Source organism: Anomalospiza imberbis, chromosome 19 (assembly GCF_031753505.1).
Source record: "Anomalospiza imberbis isolate Cuckoo-Finch-1a 21T00152 chromosome 19, ASM3175350v1, whole genome shotgun sequence".
Classification (NCBI taxonomy): Eukaryota; Metazoa; Chordata; class Aves; order Passeriformes; family Viduidae; genus Anomalospiza; species Anomalospiza imberbis.
This window is the reverse complement of record NC_089699.1, coordinates 9,944,312-9,968,122: the sequence shown is the minus strand read 5'-3', so window position 1 is coordinate 9,968,122 and position 23,811 is coordinate 9,944,312.

Below are 23,811 nucleotides of genomic sequence, written 5' to 3'. Positions count from 1 at the left end.
CATTTCTTTTACCATAACAGTGCTGTGGTGTGCCATGCCCTGTGTCCCAAAAGAGGAGAACAGGAACACCATGGTAGCTGAGCAAAAAAAGAAACACTAATGGTCCCTACCCCGGAGTGCTGGGAAGAGAAGGATAGAGGCTGTTTCAACACAATGCAGCAGGTTACAGAGAGATAAATCCAAGAGTGTGGGATGCTCTCTGCAGCCAGCAGGCTTCTGTGCAGTGAGTGAATGCTCACAATTAGTCTGAAAGGTGAAGTTTGACATCATGGGCCCAAGTCAACAATTTCCCTGTATGCAGGTCTGCTTTGTACAAAGAGGCCACGAGCTCATTGATTGTAAACCTCTTGCAGAGGAAGGGTTTTAGGAATGAATTATGCATCCTGACTGAAAGAAAAACACTCCATGGAGAATTAGTCTTCATACAGCAACTGAAGACTTCACACTTATTTCAAAATGTTAACCCAAGACCCATATCCAGTGTTGTCAAGCCTTTAGAGTCATGTTTGAGTAGAAGGAACAATTGTTGGTGTGTGACATCTGGTGTAACTTCATGCTCTAATATGGAACAGAAAGTCAGTCCTTCATGCTAATATTTTTTTAGGCAATCACCACAGAAACCAGAGAATCCAATGCTTCCTTTCAACTATAGGGAATGATCTAGCACCAAGACTTCAATTTAGAGAAAAAAAGAAGTGCTTAAAGAGACACTAAATATAATGCAGATGTTATTTCAAAACCCCACTCCAGATATTTTAAAGGAATGCAATCTTCTGCAGTGATCTGCAAGCTTCTCTTTAATAGAAGTGGGAAGGTAGCATAGGAATAAAATATCCTGGACTAATGTCACTTTTGGAGCCAGTCTTTAAGGAAGAAGCATGATGCAGTGATTTCAGCCTGCATCTAGAAAACCTAGAATGAAATGCTGCTACAAGTAACAGGTTGACAAAGAAATCATCATCCTCTACCTTTGTTATGCCTAAGAAAGTAAAGAAAGAAATGGGGTTCCAAACAGAAGCTGGTTAAGGGATATTAGTGATTGCAAGGTGCTCTGACATGGTGCAGAAATGTCGTGCAAAGACATGACCTTGCTCAGGCAAGGAGAATGAAATACCACATTGTCTGGGAGGAGACAGAGGAATATTCCCAAATTCTCACCCTCAGCTGACATGCTCCCTCCAAAATCAATAGTGATATTTCTATTTAGACTCAAGAAAATGTTCATCACTTCCAGAAATTAAACAACAAACTTCAGCAGACCAAATTCTCTTCACCAGCCCAAACAAAATTACTCTACACCAGTAACTAGGGTAACTTATTTCAGACAAGTGGGGCTCAGACTGAAAAACTGACTCCCAGGGAGTCCTTGTACATATCATGAATTCAGAGTATTATTAAAGATAGTTATTGATAAACAGGAAAAGAGAATAGCAAAAGAGAACAGTGTGTCAGAGACTCCAGAGTTCTTTGTAAGAGTAGACCTGTTGAGCTTTACTAACTCAACAACTCAGAGAAGTGCACATGAATTTTGTTCCCAAGAAGCAAACATAAAATAATCTTTCTCATGGACACTCTGGGGATAGCTGCTGCCAGTACACTTTCATTAAGGTGGCCACAAGGCTTTATAAGCTAGAAATTTGGGCTTGCTCAGTCTGAGGCAGCAAGTCCACATTCCATTTTCAATGCAAAATTTTTATTAGCTGAAAATATGACCAAGGGTATCTTTAAATTGGCAGGAGAGGAACCCACACAGGCAACTACATTGGAAAATTATTCTCCCCTACATTATCTTTCTTCAACCCAGCATATCATAGAAGCTATTTGTAGTAGGGAATCATTTCTCAAAGTATTTAATTTGGAGAAACTTTTTTAGGTCTTTGTTGGAGCTAATATTTGAATAATACACTATTATCTTTAGAAGTAGCAATTGCAAAGTTTCTGACTACTTGGTCAAATAAGAAAAAAAATCTGGGCATTTAGAGAATGCTGGATCATTGAAAAAAAAGTATTTTGGAGAAAGTCTTTGACTTCCATATATCACTTTAAAAAAACCCACCTTCCTAAATTCTTTTCTGGATGGAATGAGGGCATTTAATGATCTGACTAAAGAATGCCTGAATTAGCTCCTCAGTGAAATGAATGTCTGAAAGAGATTGAGAGTGAAGATTGACCAAGCATTGCTCAACTGGACCCAGTTCTAAGAGACTCCTCTAAAACAGACAGTGTAGAAGCTCCTTCCTGGAGAAATTTTAAAGCTTTCGATACATGACCATAGACAACTCTTTCCAAAAGCTCAAAGATGATGAAATTTTATGCCTTGAGCCTTCATTACAGAGAGCAGTGAACAGACTTCTCCCACAACTCTGTTACTGATCTGACACATGGCTTTGATGAAATAATTCTTCAAATCTCTGCTTACAATTAATTTTATATTCAACTGAAGTTCTTTGTAATTTGGGCTGCTCCCCGTGAAGCATCCACACAGTGGGGTCTTGATATTAATTCACAAATTGTACTGCTGGAGAATAGACAATTCAGGTTTACATTACAGCGCTATACTAATATATATGGCAGGGTAAGTTGTTAAACAGTGGAGAACCAGCCCCAGTGCACAAATAAGCAGTTTTCAGCTATCTATCACCTTTGTGTTAATTTATAAGGCACATAACAGTAATTTGGATTTTGCTGCTATTAATGCCTCTTATTATCAGGGGGATTTAAGTAGTGTTTATTCAGAATTTATGGCCAAAATTTATAGGAGAGCGGTGTCAGGGGAAACAGAAAATTTAGGACTAATTGTTGCCAATTGGTAAATTGCACCATCAGCAAAAGTTGGTGGATAACTGATTCCCAATACATATGTATCAGCATTTTTTCTTTTAAAGGTAAAGAGAAGAAACACTGCAAGCTGATTGTTCTTACAGGGAAAAGTGGATTAAAGGGGAAAAGTTTGTTGAAGACTTCACAGCTTTAAAACGTATGGCAGTGCCTTGCTAGATTTTCCCAGACAGGGCTCCATGAAACTGAAGAAACCCCACCAGAGATGACTAAACACTGCCAGGTAAATACTTACAGAGGGCAAATGCTTTATTTGTGGTAAGTTGGGTACTGACTTAAGAATTCATTGAAATTCTGCAAATTTACCCATTTGACTCTCTTGCCCTAGCCACAGCCACTCAGATAATTTCATTACCAACCCACACTGGGATCACTGGTCCACTACAAGTAAAGAAATATTTTTCACTCCCTAATAAATTAACTAAACAACTGAACAAGGAGAGCAAGATGAATGGATTTGTTATTTCAATAAATTTAACAAAAAAGACATTAGGGACATACGTTTGAAAATGTGAGGATTGCAAGGACAAACTCTGACACAGAGAAACAGGTGTTACCAGAAGTGGAGTCAGGCACTGGAAAGGCTCAGGTTTCTGAGAGCAACTACACTGAGCTCATCCCACTACACAGAGCTCCAGGAAAATAATAATTTGTGTGATAGTCAGAATTTGGACATTTTCAATGAGCATTTCCCCTTCCCTTCACCATTACTTTCAGCTGCAAGATGGCCTCAGGCAGGTTTGTTTTCACTATAAAAAATTGCAGCAAATGCAAGAGATGGGTGAGATTAGAAGCAAAAGTGCTACACTTTTTATTCACTCAGCTGTTATTGAAGTCAGTGGGAATATTTACATAGAGCTGGTACCCTGGTGTCCATTAGCTTGATATGAATATACACTCAACTAAAGAATTATAACCCAAGAGTCTTGAAAAATTGTCAAAGCATTATTTGCCTTGATGTCAGCACACCTAAAAGCTGTTCTGCAGTCCTATCTTTCTCCATCCTGGACCACAGCAAGGGGCGGACTCTTCAAAGCCAGTTGGCTTCACTGAGGGAAGCCTACCATCTCAGCCATTTGTTTTTTGTCAACTTCCCAACTCTTCTATTTAATACTTCAGAGAATTTTAAAATTTGTCTCATTCATTAATATCTTTCCATTCTCTGTTTAGGGAAGGTGATTTTCAACTATGGCACACTTCAATATCTTGTGCTGTGGTATGTGCTCGAGAACACACAAATCAGTCCTCAAAACATCAAAAGAGATCCAACCAAGGTCAGCAGGAAATTAACATCTCAGTTGTAATTATTACCATCATGGAATCAGTAAGAGTTTGGTCATTGACTACTATGAGGTCAACCTCTCTTCTTTACCATATGTAACCCTACAGCCAGGACTGCAACTAAAACTTTTTTTTTTTTTTTTTAAAGAAAGAAGAGAGGTGGAGAGATCTGCACACCCCTGTTTTTCCAAATTATTATTACACATGAAAAAACTTCTTGTGACAGCTTTGTTCACAGCATGTTCCTTACCTCTATGAAAGAAAAGTGTTCCCCAGGCAAAATATCAGTGATTAGAATTGCTCACAAATCAAAATACACTGTTTTAGAAAGAGGAAAGAATCAGTCCTGCAATAAAAACAATATTTAAAACAAGCTCCCATTTTCCACCCATTTTTACAATACCCCACATCTTGGCCTGTATTCGGTTTTGTAATTTTGTTAAACATCCATTTTCTAAGCAGGACAAAACAGTCCCCAAAGAGTGTAAAAGACTAAACTGAATTGTACTCCATTTATTTCTGTATAGTCCTTCCTGCACAAAGAAACTTAAAGTGACAGGGATATAATAATGAGAGCATTTATGCAATTTTTTCAAATGTTTTGTTCTGCTTCAGAACTCTTAAAAGCCTTGTGTTCTAATAGGATGGATTGTATTTCTTATAAAAGTGTTGCACAGGGAAGTTACATCTGTCTTCCTTTTTAAAAATGTGTTGTAACACTTTCCCATGGAGCTTTGGCTTCCAGATCCCAGAGGCCCTGAGAGCCTCTACCTCACTAAATTCTCGAAATCCCATTTAATAAAAACAGATTAGAAAGTTTATACATCACATGACTAAAGGGTTCTGAGCCAGTTTATGTTTGGGTCAGCAACATGAGGGTGTAACAACATAATTATGGAGGGACTGGAGTGAAGACCAGTCCCAGTGTGCACTGTCCCACTGCCATGGCACTATCCCTGCTATCTGGAATATTCCACTGATGTCAGTGATTGAAAGAAATCTTGGAGCTATCCTAACAACACTGCGATCCATGTGCAGGGCAATCTAGTTCCAAAATGGCTCAGCAGAAAAAAAATCTCCTAGTACTAATTTAGTCTCTTCTTATTTTTTCAGTTAGGCCAAGCAAAGATTTGGAGAAAGAGCTGGCATCTATTAAAAGGATTGATGTACAGGTCTTCCCAGTACCTGCTGAATCACCGTGGATAATCGTGCAGCAATAAAGGCCATGAATCTGCTGCAATCTCTGATCTCCCACATCTGAGCCACAATTACAGCACCAGGCCAGGGTGAAGATACAGCAGAGCCAACAACCCTGACAGCAAAGCCATTAACAACTGCTGCTCCTCAGCCCTCCAGCTGGACTGGGAAATGCCAACATCTTCATTCTCATTCAGTCTATCAGAGTCTGAATGGATTTTCTTTTTAAGTATCTAACAAAAAGACAAAGTATCATATGGAAATGTACCTCAATCTTTTATTCATAAGGCAGCATCCTGGGGGAACATCCACCACATCCTGCAATCTATTCTCCTCTCCTCAGCTAGAATGAAAACCCTCTTGCAATTTTTTGTTGTAGGAAGTATAAAAAGACTAAGTGAAGTTGCAGGAACATTCAATTTGAATGACTGTGAGAGTGTGATCCCCTAAAATTGATAAAAAGAGGCTTGTGGTAAGGAAAAGCTATTTAGAACAATCACTGTCCACACCAAGTCCACTCTGCATGAAATGACGTCATTGTGACCTCTAAGCAGTCGTTGAAAGACAATAAAAATCATGCATGTGCAATCAGAAAATGCCATGTATGATGTGTGTTTCAGGCAATACTAGAACATGAAAAGGACATTTAGGTGCCATGGGATGGACACTAACAGTCCTAAAACCGATGTTCTGCACAAGGAAGGGGAGTGTAAAGCTTATTTATCACTTTTGAGCTACATGGCAGCCTGTGCCGGACCGGGAATAAAAATAGGAACATGGAGGGAAGGAAGAATATCATGTTGAACAAAAAGACAACAAAAATTTAAGGAGAAAAACTGTATTATCAATCCTAGATTGACAGATATCATGTTGATGCTGTAAGTTTTTAGCTTTTATATTTTTGAGATCCTGTACTGCATTAGTGTGTAACTCTGAACTCCACATAGAGTGTTAGCAAGCTCTCTTCACATTTTGGTCAGACAAAACAATCCTTCCAGGCCTGAGATCCAAGGACACCCTCTGCCTCAGGCCCTGAAAAGTATAAAAAAAGGTGAATCGGGGCTGGGGCGGGAGCGAACTGAGGGACTATGACTTCATTACCCAAAGCAGTAATTGGAGGATTCAGCCCTGATATGCAGATAGACCAAACTTATAATTGTCTGAAAAACTGGTGACCATCATCCATCCTGAGTGTAGCCTCTGGAAGGCTTTTGACTGCCCAAAGTGTACCTTTTAAAGGCCTTTAATAAATACCCCCTTTATTCTCTTAACTCTGTCTAGCCTCTGTTCTGGGTAGCCACTCCAAGTCATTAATGTCACCAGGCTCCTAAGTCAAGAACATCCAAAACCAGGATTCATTGTTTTGCTTATTGTTGTGGTTTGCGACTGCTCACTCACTTTGAACACCAAAAATTTCACACTTATTTTGAATAATATTGTTGTTTTCTCTGAGTTTGTCTGGAAACAGCAGAGTTGCTGGACAACTAAAAGGACACAAATTTCTGGGAAAAGCAAAGCAAATAAAGCAGTAATGGAAACAACTACAGATACCAAACACATACGAGTGACCTGCAAGCTTTCAGAGCTATAACTTTTGCTTTTCATTTTGAGGGAGGTAGAAAAGGGGCTGGTACTTTTACTGTGAGTATTTTGGAAGAAATCAAGAGCACCCAAGGCTTAGGGTGATAGGCAGCATTTGAGTTGTGTTTTGCTTTTGTAATGTCACTGGTTGTAGTCCAGTTGACTGGATGGTGGGATGTTAAATATGGAAAATAAAAGTCAATTCCCACCAGTCATTTATGAACAGGTGGTAGAGTCTTGGATTTTGACAGAGTTGGAGTTTAGGTAAAAGAAAAAACTGTGTCTTTTAGACTTAAAAGGGGTTTAAAATTTATTTCATGGATTTGATTCAGTAATGTGATGTCAGCCTGCCAAGCACTGATCTCAACATAGGCATCCAGCTCAGAAAGCTCCATGGGGAGTGACATCCTGGTCTGTCTGCTGTGTGTAAAGGACATGAATCAGCCCAAAGAAATTCTCAAAGCTTGAAGATGGCTGAGAAGAAAAAAATTATATGGAATTAACTCTTCTTCTGCTCTTTAGACTAAAACAACACACAAAAAACTGCACAGATGTGTGAACTGGGAGACTAGAAGTTCTCCTTCCAATTTATGCACTGAATGGCCATAGCCATAGCCGGGCCATTTTATAGGCTGGAGTTACCAAAGTGAACCCCCTTTTCAGAAAATATGCTCTTGCCTGCAAACATGCCAGAGGCTAAATTTATGTTCCTAAGAAGGGTAAAATGTTTGACTGAAAGACTACACCAAGGGTTTTTTTTTCCACATCAGGAGCACAGCTGGCCAGTACATTCAGCCTTTAAACTGCAAGAAGGTTAAGGAGGTTTTTCAGTTGCTAATTTATGTCATTTTAATATTTCAAACTCCGTCCATTAACTCTTTAAGAAGCATGCACTGTACCTAACAAATACATAAAAATTACTGCTGTGAAACACAAGTTATTTTTTCCCTTTTCTCTAGTCATCAGATGCACACTACAGATAATTATACAATCACAGGGGTCAGAAGGGACCTTTAAGATCAAGTCCAACCATCAACCCAGCACCATGACCATACTCCCCACCCAACCATGTCCTCAAGTGCCATATCCACATGGTTTTTGAACATTTCCAGGGATGGTGAACTCCCCCACTTCCCTGTGCAGCCTGTTCCAATGCTTTACAAACCTTTCCATTAGAAGTGTTTTCCTAACATCCAGTCTAAACCTACCATGGCACAACTTGAGGCCATTTCCTCTCATCCCATCACTTTCTGTCTAGGAGCCCAATCAGTGGTCAAGATTTTGGGAGATCAAAGTGCCACAAATGTGAGATTGAAAAAGCAGAAGGAGCTCCCCTACAGCTCTCACCACATCCCAAAAGCAGAAGGGAGCTGGGTAGACATTTTCTAGGGCTGCTACCAACCCAGGCACATCACCAGTGGCTGCTGCTGGAAAGACACAGATGCCCCAAATTCCAGATTTGCTGAGCAGTGCCATTAGGAACACCTGGTCAAATCACCATCTTGAAATAAACATCTCAAAAGCAAAACACAAACTACAAAAACAGCTTTTCCCGCCTCAGGTCCTGTGCCAGAACACCCTTGATGATAACTGAAGACTCAGAGGGATCACAATTTTTAAGAGTAATCTATCATGATGGCAGGTAGATATCATAGAGCTGGGTTCAGGATGAAATCCCAGCTGAACTCTAAAATGTCAGATGGTTGAACAGACTCACAGACTGAGAATTCTTAAATAAGAATTGAAAGACACAGGGTTATCTGCCCTCAGAAGAGAAAGAAAAAAATGCCAAGTCACCTTAATAGATTTAATTATGGTTTCCTCTGCCATGTATACTAATATTTGGTGCTGGAAGCACAGAAAGATATTTTCCTGGGGAGTGAGCTGTACTGATAGCAATGTTCAGTGGGATTTGCTGCAGTATTCCAGACATCTTTAATATTAATACTGGGTAGTCAAGGTCCTTTATTTTTCTAAAAGCACAAAAAATTGTACCTATAGAAGGATATACAGTAGGTTCAGCCACAATTCTGCCCCTTACAGCCTCATTAACTCTTACATGGAAAGCAGGGAATATTCTTAGCTTTAAAACACAGGATGAATTGTTATTGGTTTTACTTATCTTCTTACATAACCAAACTAATTTGTCCTGTGCTGTTTGTCATTTCTAATTAAACTGGGGCCTGCCATGAGATGGCAGCATGATCCCAGCTACCTCCACAGGAAGGTGAACATGGCACAGAGGAAAAAACATCTGACAGATAAAGAAAAGGCCCTGTGTGTCTCATATGCAAGGGAAAAACAAATCCACTTTACATCAGAAGGGTCTAAAATGTAAGATAATAAAAACATGATGATAAAGTGTTTCAAGAACAGGACAGCCTTGCTACTTTGACCAGGAAGACACTTCAGTCAATACAGTTACTGAAGAACTTAATCCAAATGCCACAGGAGGCTCCTGAGGCCCCAAGGCAGCTGGTGGGAAACAACCAAGTTTGTGAGGGGAAGGGACAGTGAATGCAAACCTTCAGACCTTGCTTATGCCTCTCATGAGAGGCCTGAGAGAAGTTTCTCATGTTGCTCATAATTTCATAGATAAAAATGATCATGAACTAAAACCAAACCTGAGACACACTCATGTGTAATAACTTGCAGGATCCAAATTGCTGTAAAACAAAGAACATTAAATTGGTCACATTCACTATCAAACCACAGAAGCTGGCAGCAGGAAGGACAGCAGTGACAAGGCCATCTGTCAGCTGGCACTGGGCATTACCAAGTACTTGGAGGTACCAAAGCAGAGAGAGCAGTCAGGCAGAGAGCTGAAGGAGCATAATGAAGTAAATGAGCACTCCCTGATACCTGGAACAAGAGGGAATAAAATCCCTGCCTGTGGGACTGGGTGTAATGCTGTACCTCCTTTTATCTGCCCCACAAGCATTTATCATCTAAGAACAGCACACTCAAAAGTGGCAGCTTGGGGAGAGATAGACAAACAACATGAGCATCTAATGAGAACACAGGGGTGATAAGGAATTTCTGAACATTTCTCTTTTTATTGATTATTGCAGTGAGAATCTTATTCAGCAAGTCTTTGAAATAGATGCAAGAGATACAGATGGAGAATAATGACGTCAAAAAGCCAAAACCTTTTTGCCTGCATTCATTGTACAGTTTATTTTGCACATTACCTGGAAATAGTAAAAAAGCTTCTTTGAAATTTCTTTTGTTGATTTATGAGATGTTCAGAATCTACCTTTGCCTGATGATATACTGACACGTGACTTTCTAATCATGATAAATATATACATACACACGTGTGTATTCATAGAATCATCATAGACTCATAGAATGGTTTGGGATGGAATGATCTTAAAGTCCATCTCATTTCACCCCCTGCCACAGGCAGCAACACCTTTCACAATCCCAGGTGCCTCCAAGCCCCATCGAACCTGGCCTTGGGCACTTCCAGGGATGAAGCAGCCACAGCTGTTCCAGGCAGCCTGTACCAGGGCCTCACCACCCTCACAGGGAACAACTCCTTCCTAATATCCCATCTAAGCCAACTCTCTTTAAACCATATATATATTGTATATCTTTTCATCTCAGAATAAATTAGAAAAACTGTCTCTGTAAAATGGATATTAAAGCATTAAGTTTCTGGGTGGGCCAGGAAACATGTCCAGTGTTTTATTCTATGGCAAAGTGCCAAGCTCACCAATCGATAAGAAGAATTAAAGTGTAATTATGGTACTTTGTATTACAATCCCATAATTGTCTCTGTAATTTCCCCAAGTAACTTTAACGTGCCTTTTAGATATTCAAAACAGTAATACTCCAGATATCATAATCCAAGATATTAGCCTTGAATCAATAACCAAACAAGAAAAAAAATCCCCCACAAAACTCACAGGCCAGAAAAGTCTCAGTGTTTCTGTGGGTGTGACATACACAAACAATAACTTCAGTCCCTCTCTGTAGCTACAAACTACCTCAAACCACTTATTCAAATAAAATTCTCTGCCAGGGAAAAAATAAGTGACACATTTTTAAGCCAAGGAGATCTCCCAGTCTGAACTCCTCCAACACCCAGACAATTCTCACCCATTTTCCACGTCAATAACTCGAGTTTCAGTGAAGGAAAATAGGTATACATGATTGATTTTTCCAGCCTATGATAGTATCAAATTTTGTTCACTGGAGAACATAATGTACGCAATTTTGCTGCTGCACCAGAGAATATCTGATTTTATTTAGACTAATCAATATTTCCTGAAAAAAAAAAACACCAAAAAACCCAACCAAAAAAAAACCAAAAACCTGTCTGCATGAAGGTGTACCAGGAATTGCACAGCTCACAAGAAGGACAGACTAATATTTTGTGGCTGCTCACATGCTGAGATCTGTACAGATCAAACTGGAACATTTCATATTTCAGTCTCCAAGGGCTATTCCAACCACTTGAGCAGACTTGGATCATATTCTTTCCCGTCTCTTCATTTTGTGATTAATGTGTGCATAAGTACCACAAGCAACTTTTTGATTGTTTCCATGGATTTTTTTCCTCCAGACACTTTCCCAGTGCTGTGCCACTGTGCCACTGAGGCTTTGCTAATACAAAATCCATCATGACATAACGGGATAAATGCATCAGATTGCTGGTGCACAATGATACTCTGTGTTATTACACTGTCATGTCACCTGCTCTTTCTGATCTAAACTCAGGATAATTTGAAACATGTCTTTATCAACTCCTGCAGAAAGGATAAAATCTCTTTCCTTTATTCCTAAGCATCCAGAAAATAACACCTTCTCAGGCAACAAAGAAACAAGCAAACTCTCCATGTTTGAAAATTGCACCCAATATAATTTTGGAGGATAGGTGGGGCTCAGTGGGGAGAAAAGCCATAAAGACTTCCAGAATGCATAACATTTACTGAGCTGAGTGTTGGGACCTAGTCTTAAAACCTCATACAGCTCCCATCACTTCACAGCTGCCTGTTCCCCTTCTTGTTTTTACTGAAGTTCTATTAAATAAAACTCCAATTATTTTTAGCTTATTTTATTTTCTCCCTGCAAATTACAATCACAGAAAGCATAAGTTTCAAGTTGCACTGAACTGAGAAGACAGAAGAGGTCTTTCCCTAATGAATCCCACCACCAAACAGTAAAAAGCACAATTGCAACAGAGCCAAAAAAAAAGTTTTCTAATGAGTAGCAAGTCTGCCTCATTAAAAAATACTTCCAGGGTTAAAAAAAAAAAAAATATAAACTGATGTGTTTCAGAAAGAGAAAGAATAAGTCCTTCACTGAAATATCTTTTTTTTGTCTCAAAGTGGCCATTTTACTGAAGAGTGGTTCACAATTTCAAAATTATGTATCATTCAATAAAATAGTGCATTTATTAATTCACTGTTTCATAATTCCCTAAAAATACTCTGTTCAGCTGAAAACTGAAACCAATTTTTCTACTTGCCAACCAGAAAAATTTATAATTGCCAAAGCCTCTGCAGGAAACTGAAAGGTTTATGCACATTGTACAACCACAGTAGAAAAACTGAACAGAACATGGGCCCTTGTAAGACATTTCTGCAAACTGGCAATTGTGAACAGGAATCATCTTCTATTTTTAAGATGAATCAGGAAAACCCAAATGCCTTTAGTTACAGTTGCCCACAAGTTTTACCTTTGACTTGTACAATACTACATAACCTCACATGATTGACTTCCAAATCATCATTTCTTAGAATAAATTATATTTCTGTACCCATTCAGCCCACATCAATTTTTTAACTACATCTTTCTAGTAGTATGTAAACATGAGGCTGCCAAAGTCTGTTTATTTAGAACAGAAAAGGCTCAGTGCAACATCTCAAACAATGATCATCGATTCCATGTGTTTAGAAGATGAAATTATGCTTCAGCCATTCACAGATTTTAAAGGCAAGTGGGTATTTAGAGCACTTTTTCCCTTGCAGTTATTGAATGCTTTTGTATTGCAATGAAGGATATTCAGTGTTGGCAAAGTCAGCAGCAGCTCATTTTTCTACAGTGAGAAGGAAGAAATGGCAGCAAATGTGCCATCACATCAAGTCAGCACATCAAGTGCCGACTTCCCTTCTGCAGGAACTCCTTCCCAGAAGGGCAGGGATGGAATATTTACATTCTCAAGAATGTAAATAAGGTTGAGATTCACTCCTCTGACTTGCCAGACCCGTTCTGTGACTCCAAGCAGTCCCATCAAACTTGTAAAATAAATGAAAGTGGAGTGCACACAGATTCAAAAAACATTAAAAAATAATTTCAGGCTTATTCCTGACGCAGAAAACCAGAAGTTCAGACAGCTTCTCCTGGGATGAAACTCCATCATTTGTGTTCTGCTAAATGATTGTTCCAGAAGATTCTATTACAATGTCTAGATGGAGTAAAAGGCTTCACAGCTATTATTTTTCACTCTTATTCAAGTAAATGGTGTTAATTCAGCCAGCTAAGGGGATTATTCACATAATCAACAAATTTGAATCCAAAATATTTTGAGAAATAGGCAGTCATATTGAAATAAAGAAAAAATAGGAGATCCTGTGTAACAGACTGCAGGGTGAGACATGCAGCCACTCTACAGCCAAAGGTATCAGGCTGCTGACAAAGGAATTGTATTAAAAATGAGCAATGCAGTCCTCATGCTTCATACCAGCTATTTAATAAACTGATTTTATGGTAACACCACCCAACTCCATTTTACACATTTCTATGCCCAGAGCACCTAAATACAGGTTCAGGTCTTTACTGTGACTGACGGCTCCCAGATTTTATTGATGCAAACTGGGGCCTGCTGTGAGGTGGCAAGCACTGCTGATGGCCTGAGATTTGGACACTGATGTTCAAAAGATGTTGCAAATATCACTCCATGCACAAAACCCTTAACACATTCCTCCTTTATGCTGTGACTGTCTGGCAGGACATGCCAGCAGACAAATCTTTTTAGCTTGACCTTCTGCCATCTGTCTCATCAGCTAAAGCAACACATCAAAAGGCCTTTCTCAATAAAACTTCATTCCCTGGTAGCCAGTATTAATGCTAGGAAAAGGGGGGACAAGGGGGAATAAGAGATGAGAAATCGGAGTGTGATCCTTCAACCTCAGGAGGAAACCAGAGAAGCCAAGCACACTAACAAGTGTTCATTTAAAAGATTGATTGTTTCACAATCTAATTTTAAAACTCCCCACTTAAGCACTTCCTGAAGTCAGTATTTAATATCCTCTGAGCAGGTAGGCTGGAAGGGAGGAGAGATTAGGTCAGAGATGGGATGTTAATAAGAAAACATGGCATGTCAGTTTCGGGAGTAGAATCAAGGTCATTAAGCCTAAACACTGAACTGAGCTGTAAACACCTACCTACCTATTCTTAAAAAAAAAAACCAAAAAAACCCAATCACAAAAAAAACCAACCAAACAAATAAACAAACAAAAAACCCCAAAAAAAAAAAAAAAAAAAAAGACCAAACCAGAAAAGAAAACAGCAAATGTTCACCCTGTTGATTCAGCAATGATAATGGGATTTACAGACACATTCTGTCGGTGCCCTCCTGTGCACTGGTGCTTCTCACTTCATGGAGCAGAGAATAGCTCAAGCCAAATGAATATATCAGAGTCCAGCACAACAAAAAAATAGTCTCAAGATGGTTAAATGCATCTGGGGCACAAATGGTAGGGATGGAAGCCTACAAGGGTTAATTGGAGAGAGTTATACTCAGATATGAACATAAAAACATGTATTAACAATAAGATGGTGATCAATACTTTTGCTGAAATCTTGATTTAGTTTCTCATACTCTTGCAGACATGATAGCCCAAATTGATTCAACACAGTACTAATGAGTTAAGTACTAGGTGAACCAAAGAAATAATGTGTGGGGCACTGCCACAAGCTTCTTGTGAACAGGTGACAAATGTTCTTATTTCCTCCTCTGACATGTGACATATGGAACTATCCCTGACAATTAGCCTGAAGTTAAAGCAGCCTCACATTATTGACATGCAAGAGTAACTTCAGAGGAACACTGCTGATAGAAACAAGATGAACTTTTTGCCCTCCGAGAAAGAGTTACCCTTGCATGGATGGACAACAGGTGCCAATGCACTGAGGGGCAACGTGGTGAGAAATCCCAATCTGCTCCAGCAGCCTACACTATGCTGAAAGCACTAAAACGTTCTGCATCCAGAAGCAATCATCAAGTCAGGTTTTTTTTTCTGTCTTAGAAGGAAAGCAAATGCAAAACCTTACCACTAGGGCAGGGATTCTTAAAGCAAACATGGTTTTGCCCTTTAAAATTCCTTTCGGAAATTTAAACTTATTGATGATGAGCAAAACAAAGCTAACCTTGCCAAGACACAGTAATTTTCCAATTATTGCTACTGAGACAGAGAGATCCTTCTTCATTCACATTGTGATCCAGATAATTGGTGGAACTCTCATCGATTCCAGCTTTGGGACATGCTCTGCAGCTTGCATTCACTGCAACACAGAAGCTGTTCACAAAATCAAAGACAGCCTTCAAAACTTGACATACATCCAGAGTACTTAAAAATGATCATAGATTTGTTGTAAGAAGCAGTACTAAAGCAGAAAGATAATTATTAATGCACTGCCCTATACTCATACAAGGCACTGATGCCCAGCCTTGCATGGGTAAGATCAGAGGGGTAAATCCACCAGAGGTAGAGAAGACTTTCCACATTATTAGAGCCTCAAGTCTAGTATTTTTCCTTTTATCTCTTCTCCTAAGTTCCCCTTCTTTTTTATGCTGACACAGAGAGCACAGACAGTGACAAGTTGTAGGGATCAGTTTAACCATAGTAATACACTCACCTATTGAAAACACAATTTCTATGTATGGGACCAGAATTGCACAAGAAAAACTTTGTGGAGTTCCTTATGGAGTCAATGCAATTAACCCAGAAGTGTTGCTAACTTTTTCTTTAGGAAAGGTAGACATTCTCTTCTACTGACATTTTTACATAACAGGGGCTTTACAAATGTTACAATAAAGTGTCTTAGACTTCTGTTTCTCCTCAGCCTTCTGAAATAAAGCCACAGGACTGTGGTCAGTAGATTGAAATTATATCTGTCCATATTGCCATAGACTTCAATAATTACATAAGTGCTTGTTAACCACTTTCTTTTTTCTATTTTTAATTCAAGCAGAAGTTTCCATGCAAATCCTTTTACACCTGTTTGACTCCAAACTTAGAAACACAAATTAAAACTACCTCAATTAATAAAGCAGACATTGGCAAGAGCCAAATATAGATATAAAAGCAAGAGTATTATTTTCCTCTCTTACATTTGCTTTAAAGACAAAGCAGTTCAGGTTTGGAAGTTGTGTTTGCCAACTGCTCCTGCACAGTCAGCAGCAGCCTTTCAGGCACGTGGCAGTGGCAATTTCCGTGGACTGGTTGATGTGTTTTTCTCCTTGACAGTGGGGAAAATCAAAGGTCAGAGAGACACAGGACCTACCTCCTAGGCCTCCTTATTCCCACAGCCTGGCAACCTTAATAGATGAAGAATAAAAATAATAATTTGATGATACCCCACTGATTTTAAACAAAAGTCTGTTTATTTAGTTGGTTATTAAGGAAAGTTGTGTGCAGTGTTGTTCCATTCTTTACTTATGGATTGCACTGGTTAATATGATTCGTTTGCCACCATTTCAAAAGTGTACTTGGGAGTTTTCAAACAGAAGAGATGCAGTTCTACTCTGACCTTTCCCCACTAGTTGTGTGCTTGTGGAAAAGCAATTCCAAGCAGGTCTCTACAAATTTGTTACTTAATCCATCATAAAATTATGCATATGCAATCAATAATCCTATCAAAAGCAGCTGTTCAGTATTTTCATTCTGATTTACTCTTTATATTGTGTATATGGCTGTGGACAGGGTATCTTTACAAAAGTAGCAGTTTTGACAAGTATTTTTTAAAAATGTATTTACTACTGTAGCATCCTGGCTGTTTGTCAGAGAATTGAAGTTCTCTTCATCATTGACCAGTAGCCAAAACCTCTTTTTTCATTTACCTGAGGTTTTTTCTGAAGCAATAGGCAAAATTTCCTATCATTTCTGTTGTTAATTACAGCTGGCTACAACCAGGTTCTCAGACTGAAGGTTGGTGACCTTGTACTTGAAAAATAAATTGTTCAGCTGTGAACAATTAACAAACTCAGTAGACCAGAAAAAAAAAAGCACAGGCAGGCCTGATCTGTTAAAAAATGATAACAAAAATTCACCAAACCCAGAAACCAAGTGAGCTTCAGCCATTGTTTGACAGCTCTGGCATTACATGGGCTATGAATTACATTCAGTCATCACCTTGTTTATCATTTCCCTGGCTGTAAATTAGTTGTACAATGGAACGAGGTTCTAGAACTGCTGAACACCTGGTGAGTGCTCACTGGAGAGCACAACATGGAAAACCTCCCATCAGATCTGCTGCTGAGCACCCATAGATGGTATGGGAGACAGAGGAGTGAGATGGGAGGTCCAGGCTACTAGCATGGATCAGTCTCCATGAAAAACAAGGACCACAAGGCCTGCCAAAACGACAAAGCCATGTGCTGAATGGAATAATTACTGGTGTCATCACTACATATATACCTGGTATACTTCACTTTTCCTGGTCATTATTTGGAAATCCCTTTTACAGTTTGAGTACTGTGTGGATGAAGACTTGCTCAGAAGTTTTCCATTAACTCCATCTATCAGAGAGTACAGGAAAGACACTCTACAAGCTAAGGTTATGAATTTTCCCAATTGTCACTTCCCAATCACCAATTTATGTCTGAGATTCAGGCATGCCAGTGTTTTGTTCAGCTCCCCTAAAACTGGCAGGCTGCCCTTGTGCAGGATCAGACTGCTCCTGGAGAGTCTTACAGAGCTCTCCCATCCCTAGTAAACCACATCCAATCATCATGGTTGATGACTGCACTTCCTTTACATCAATAATTCTCAGCTACACCTCCCACATTCCACAAACGAAACCAGAACACAAAGCAAGAAAAGAGTAAACAGTTTATGTTTTGTAACTCAGTAAGGCAGAGAAACTGCAAAATTATATTCCAGGTCTATGTGCTGCTGCATAATCCAAATGAACAGCAGCTGTTCCTAACTTGGAGCTGGTGGTTAGAGGTCCTAATTACCTATCCAAATTTGAGCTGGTTATGCAACACCCTCTCTATATTCTCTGTATTAATCTCTAATCACTGTCCAACTAATACCAGCCCTGGGAGCAGAGATGATGAAGCAGAGAAAAAAAAAATGGTTCTGAAGGTTAATGCACAGAGTTTTCATAGGCTGACAAGGAGGAAGATTGAACATAGGATTATGAAAGTTTCTATATTCCACAGCCAGCAAGATGATATGCTTTCAGAGCCCTTTCTTTCTGGAGATACTGGCCTTGTTCCAAAAAACCAGACAATTCCATGCAGACAGGAATAAGATGCCATAAAAAATTCAGCGTATTGCAGGGGCTGGTTGTGGTAAATATCCTGATGCAGTTTCGTTCTGGATGTCTCAGTTCCCTTTTCTCCACACTGAATCTGCAGGTCTAAATTCAGATCAATAGAGGCAATGAATGGGAAACATTTTCAGCTGCAGGACATTATTATTCCTGGGAAGGAAAAGAAGGACTCTGCACTAATGGGCACTATCTAAATACACAGGCCAAGCAATTAAACAGTTTATATACATAACCACCTCAGAGAGTCTTTGCTTCATAAGCCAGGGTATTGTTTCCCAGGCTACAGCAACTTAAAAATATAAACAAAAAAATACCCTTAAAGCTCTATTTAATATGTAGGTAGAAAACAGACAGTCATTGGGGAAACATGTTCTCCAAATTCATATTTAGATGAGTTTTGTACCTCTCACAATTGTTACATTTATTTGCATCTCAGAGCTTTCTCCTGCTCTCCTTCCTGCCTGGAAGAAAGAAAAGATTGCGCACATCAGTGGGGAGGGCTGAAATCAAGCATTTACTGGCACACGAAGGAGGTTTCAGTGTTCAGTAATGAAGCGATAATCATCAAGGTAGATTAATGCTTGTCTGATAGAGTTCATCGCCTTGGGCCATTAACCCTCATGTGGTTATTAATTTTGCAGAAGACATCCTGTACTGCTGAGGTCATTACTGCTGTTATTAGCTAATGAAAGATAAAACATCTGAAGTTCCCTCTCCCATATATTTAGATATTCACACACCCATCCCTATGTTGTACATGTGCCTGATTAAATTGGTCATTTCAGAAGTAAACGGGATAAGTGGGTAGGGAGGTCAGAGCACCCATAAGCAGGGTAAATTACCATAGACTGAGCTTTGCTCTGCCAGAAAGGCTCTTCCTACTGTCCCAGGCTGTGATTCAGTGGAGCAGAGGGAAATAGCAGTAAAATCAGCTTTTTTTTTTCCTGCATTAGGCAAAGCTTTAGCCTGTAGCATCACAGAGTTAAGCTTTGAATGCGGCTGGAGGGATCTCATGTGGAGCTGCCTTGTGATGGCTACAGCTACAGTACTGTTGGCAACTAGTCACAAAACCATGTGGCAGGAAAGGCCAGTGCAAGCTGGGATTCCCTGAGACATCATTAATCAGTAAGTGAATCCATATTCTTCCACTTCCACATCTCCCATTTTAGGATACTGTTCCAAATCATCTGAAGTCCATGCAGGATTGCTTCCCCCTTCTCTCTGGGTCATAAATTGCCACCAGCCGAGTGTTGATAATGGGATGGTCAGGGCCTGATTGAGTTAAACTCTGTTCTCTCCCCTTTGTAGGGTTATATTTTTTGTCTCAATCAGCTCCCTGAACCAGCTCACCACATGCTCAACAGTGCCAGAAGGCAGCAGGGGCAGAACTGAGCATGCTGAGATTGTGACTCAAGGCATGAACAGAGCAGCTGTAATTTAGATGAGTTTAAGCTGCCTGAAAACTTTACTGATTGCTCCCTGTCAGGGAGACTCCAGCTGAATTCAAAGGAAAACTTCTAGACAGTGAACATTTATCAAATATTTATGCTGGGGTAGGATGCAACCCAACGCTGCTGATGTCACAGTTAGAATCAGTACTTTGGCTCAGAAATTAGTTTTTCAAAGTTCTTTTAAGTACCATCAAGAGAAAAATTAAATTTAGAGGCTTCCTTCTTTTGCAGATACTGATCTTACTCCTTGATACTTTACTAGCAAACTAGTTTCTAAATCAATAACTCAGAAAATCTGTAGCACATATCTGTAATCTCTTCTGAACATTTCTGGATAGAATTTAAAATATTCAGCAGGGCATTTTTTTTAATGTGACCTTAAATATGTGCTTCATATACCGACCATAAAAACAAATATATATGGGCTCATTTGAAAGTTAGTAACCTAAAAATTACTAAGAGCCTCACAGACTATACATATAACTATGAATTAAACAATATTAATATTTAATTTTAATGTAACACTACTCTCAACAGGCCTGGGGAGGTGATAGACTGCTCCAAGTGGCACCAAGGACAAAGCTGTTGAGGAACAAGAGATACAGAAATGGGAGGTTTAAGAACAGAACCAGAAGCTTTTGTGGTTCCTTCTGGTATGAAGAGCAGGGATAGGGGAACCACCATGGGGTGCCCCAGACACCTTTGGTCCCTGAGCCATCAAGGGCTTTGCATTTGTATTCATCCCCAACTCCTCTGCAGTGCACGGGAGTAGAGTTGAGGAGAGCAGGTGTTCAGCCCTCTGGGAAGGAAATGACTCTGTGAACCTGGAAGCTCAGTGCTCATGAGGAGGCTGTGGCAGAGAATTCCAGATGAGAGAGACAAGAACAGGCTGGAAGAAATACTGTCAATATAAACCAGGACTGTGTTTTATGTTTGGCTTACTTCTGATCTTCTGCTTCCAGCCCTGCCAACAAAGCCTCGACCTCTGGTCTTGTTAAATCTTTGCCTTGTTTTACAATTAAACCTGCCTAATGTTCAGAAACAAGGTGAATCAAGATGAAAATTGAGAAGTTAGGCAAAGTCTCTTCTCAGAGACACGGAATAACAACAGAAGTTGTAGCCAAGCTTGAGGAACTCAGACCTTCAGCACATTTGGCCAACATAGGGCTGCGGTGAAAGGCAAACCCCAGAATTTTTCTTATACAAGCAAACAGCAGAGTTTCACCTCAAAATTCCAGATGAAAAAAGAGCATCACATAGAAAAAAAAATGGTTCCAAAAAAAATGGTTCCTCTAGGTCTAAACCAGAAACCAGAGGAATGGTGTAAGAAGAGAAAGACTCAGTCCAAATTCCAATTTTAGTTTTGAAAGACAGTTTCTCTGAATATTAATATTATTGGCGATCAAGCGGCTGGAGGATGGCACAATGCTTTCTCTTGATCACTTTTTAACTGTAGAGAGTTGGAGTTGCCCTGCTCAGAAACATGGGAAGCAACACCTCTGGCACAACCTGGGTTCCAAAGAAAACTCAGCACCTACATTACATTTGCAGAAGTTAAGAAATGGTTGCTACTCCTGGTAAAAAACACAGTTATTTTCTCACAGCCTATAGTTTATGTGCTAGAATGTAGATAGACAAGGCTCATATGTACAATATAATTGCATTGTTACTAACAGCAGAAATGAGAAAGAAGGTAAGTCACCCACTAACAGACAGTTAAATAAGAGACCTCTCTATTTGCAAACCAGTACTGATCCAAATTTAAGTCCATGATGTTCAAGCAGCATCAGTGGAGTGGTTTCACATCTGTTTGTTTTGACAAGGAAAAAACCAGAGATCCAAACTGAAATATTCCTGAAGTTCTCACCACTTTGGGTACAATTTATACAATTTCTTTTTATCCCTAACAAAAGAGTAAGCCAATTTCCTTACTGGATTTTTCCACCCAATCAGCATTGTTTTTTAATTTCATGTAATTGATTCAACAAGGCCAATTAAATATGGCAATAATATTTTTATGAAAAAAGTTGTACTCAAGGATAAAGCTGATCAGGAATCATTCCACAGCAAAAGTATTTCAAATAAAGCCCTCCATTTTGATTATTTTAGAAAAGTAATTTGAAGTGGAAAACTGTTCTGTAAGGTCAACATTTAAAACCAGCTCAACTCAAGGACAGATTTGTAAATATATTTAACTAGCAAGAGGAACACAAAACTTGTTTTCAAACTCTTCTAGGAACACTCCCACTAAACATGAGCATGACCTACCATATGTATTTACTGAATCCTCAGCAGCTGTCTAAAGAATGAGATGTTGCAACCAAAGAACTGCTTCTATTCAAGACAGCAACAATAAATCTTGATAAAAATTTAGTCTTGGAAAGGCATTACAAACAGATCATAAGGGAGAAACCAGTTTTTTACCTAAACCTTGTCGAAAAGGGAACCTGCCTCTGGCCATCACTGCCAGCTGCTCACTCTGGAGCACCAGGAAGCTGAGCAGGAAGGGCACTGCTCAGCCTTTCAACATCAGTGTCTTTGATCTCAACCTCAAACTCTATTCCAGATGCAGGTCCCAGGAGCAAGGCTCTACCTGTTCACCTGTCCAGAAACCTTCAGTGTGTTTAACTGAAGTGTCTGTCATGTCATGTTAACTCTACTCCTCTGGAAAACAGCACATTTTGAGAAACAGGATTACTCCATACATGTCTGAACTCTGTATCTATTCATTGTTTTTTTTCAGAATAGACTGCAGCTTTTGGAAGAAAAGTTGATTTTGAGCAAGGCATCATACTGATAACCAGGGATCTGCTTTTTCCTTCCTTTTTTATTCATTTATAACCTCTTGAAGCACCAGAACAGTAAATGCAACTTCTTCAGCCTCAATCTATTGTAACAGGAGATTTCCCAATCCTTGCCATGCTTCAGCTTTGCCTCAGGTCCACTAATGTGGACACCAGAAATATTCTTGTAATAAACAGCCTCTGTAGGAGAACCTTTGCCTGGTGACTGGGTATTCCAGCAGCAGTGGTTCCAAATGGAATCATACTCAGGAGCTTTGGAATTCACTGGTGATCTTTAGAGTGAGGAAGAGGCTTGGGAAAAAGTAGGATTTATTTTTTTTAAGGAGGTAATATTTTCAAAATAAAGGTCTAGAATAAAAAAACAGAACTCTAACAACTCCTCTTTGTCCCAGTACTCTAAGAGCAGCAATTAAAGGCATTTTTTATATTTTTAGAAGTTTGAACTTTCATTCTTCTTCTCAATCAAACCTAAATTTTAGTGGAAACACATTAGTTAATTGGCTCTTTCATCTCTCAACTGCCTCCCAGCTTCATGTCAGGCTGAAAATAAACTTTTCATGGAATAATTTCAAAATGAGTACAAGTATCATACTTTCATTCCATCACATTATTTTACTGAGAACATGAAAAGAAACTCAGAATCATCGACAAAAAAATACCAAGTTGAAATCAAAGGGGGAAATGAAACACAGGGATTAATTTTTAGTACCAGAGTGTAAATACTGATAGTGGATCAAATATATTCTTTTTCCACATACAAATCCTTTTCATAGTGTTGTCACCCAAAAATGCAATTAACATAAAAGGTGGGGAATACAGCTTTAAATAAGGACAATTTCCTGTAACAGTCTTTGAAACAAAATCGTATTTCTGCTTTAATCCTGGATAGATGATCTGGTTTTAATTTCCATAGAAATGAGATTCCCTTCCTTGTGGCAGAGCTGCCTGCAAGTGCACAGTAGTCCAGACCTCAGAGCTAGGACTAAAGTTTAACAGGAGTTTAAACAGTCTATAAAGAAGATAAATTATACTTATTATCTGTAAATAAATAGTTTGGCTCTTCCTCCTTCCCCCCCTCCCCCCCCCCCAGATATGGATTATATCTGTGGCAGATCTGGAATCAACCTTCTGTGGAGTTTGGGTTGGGA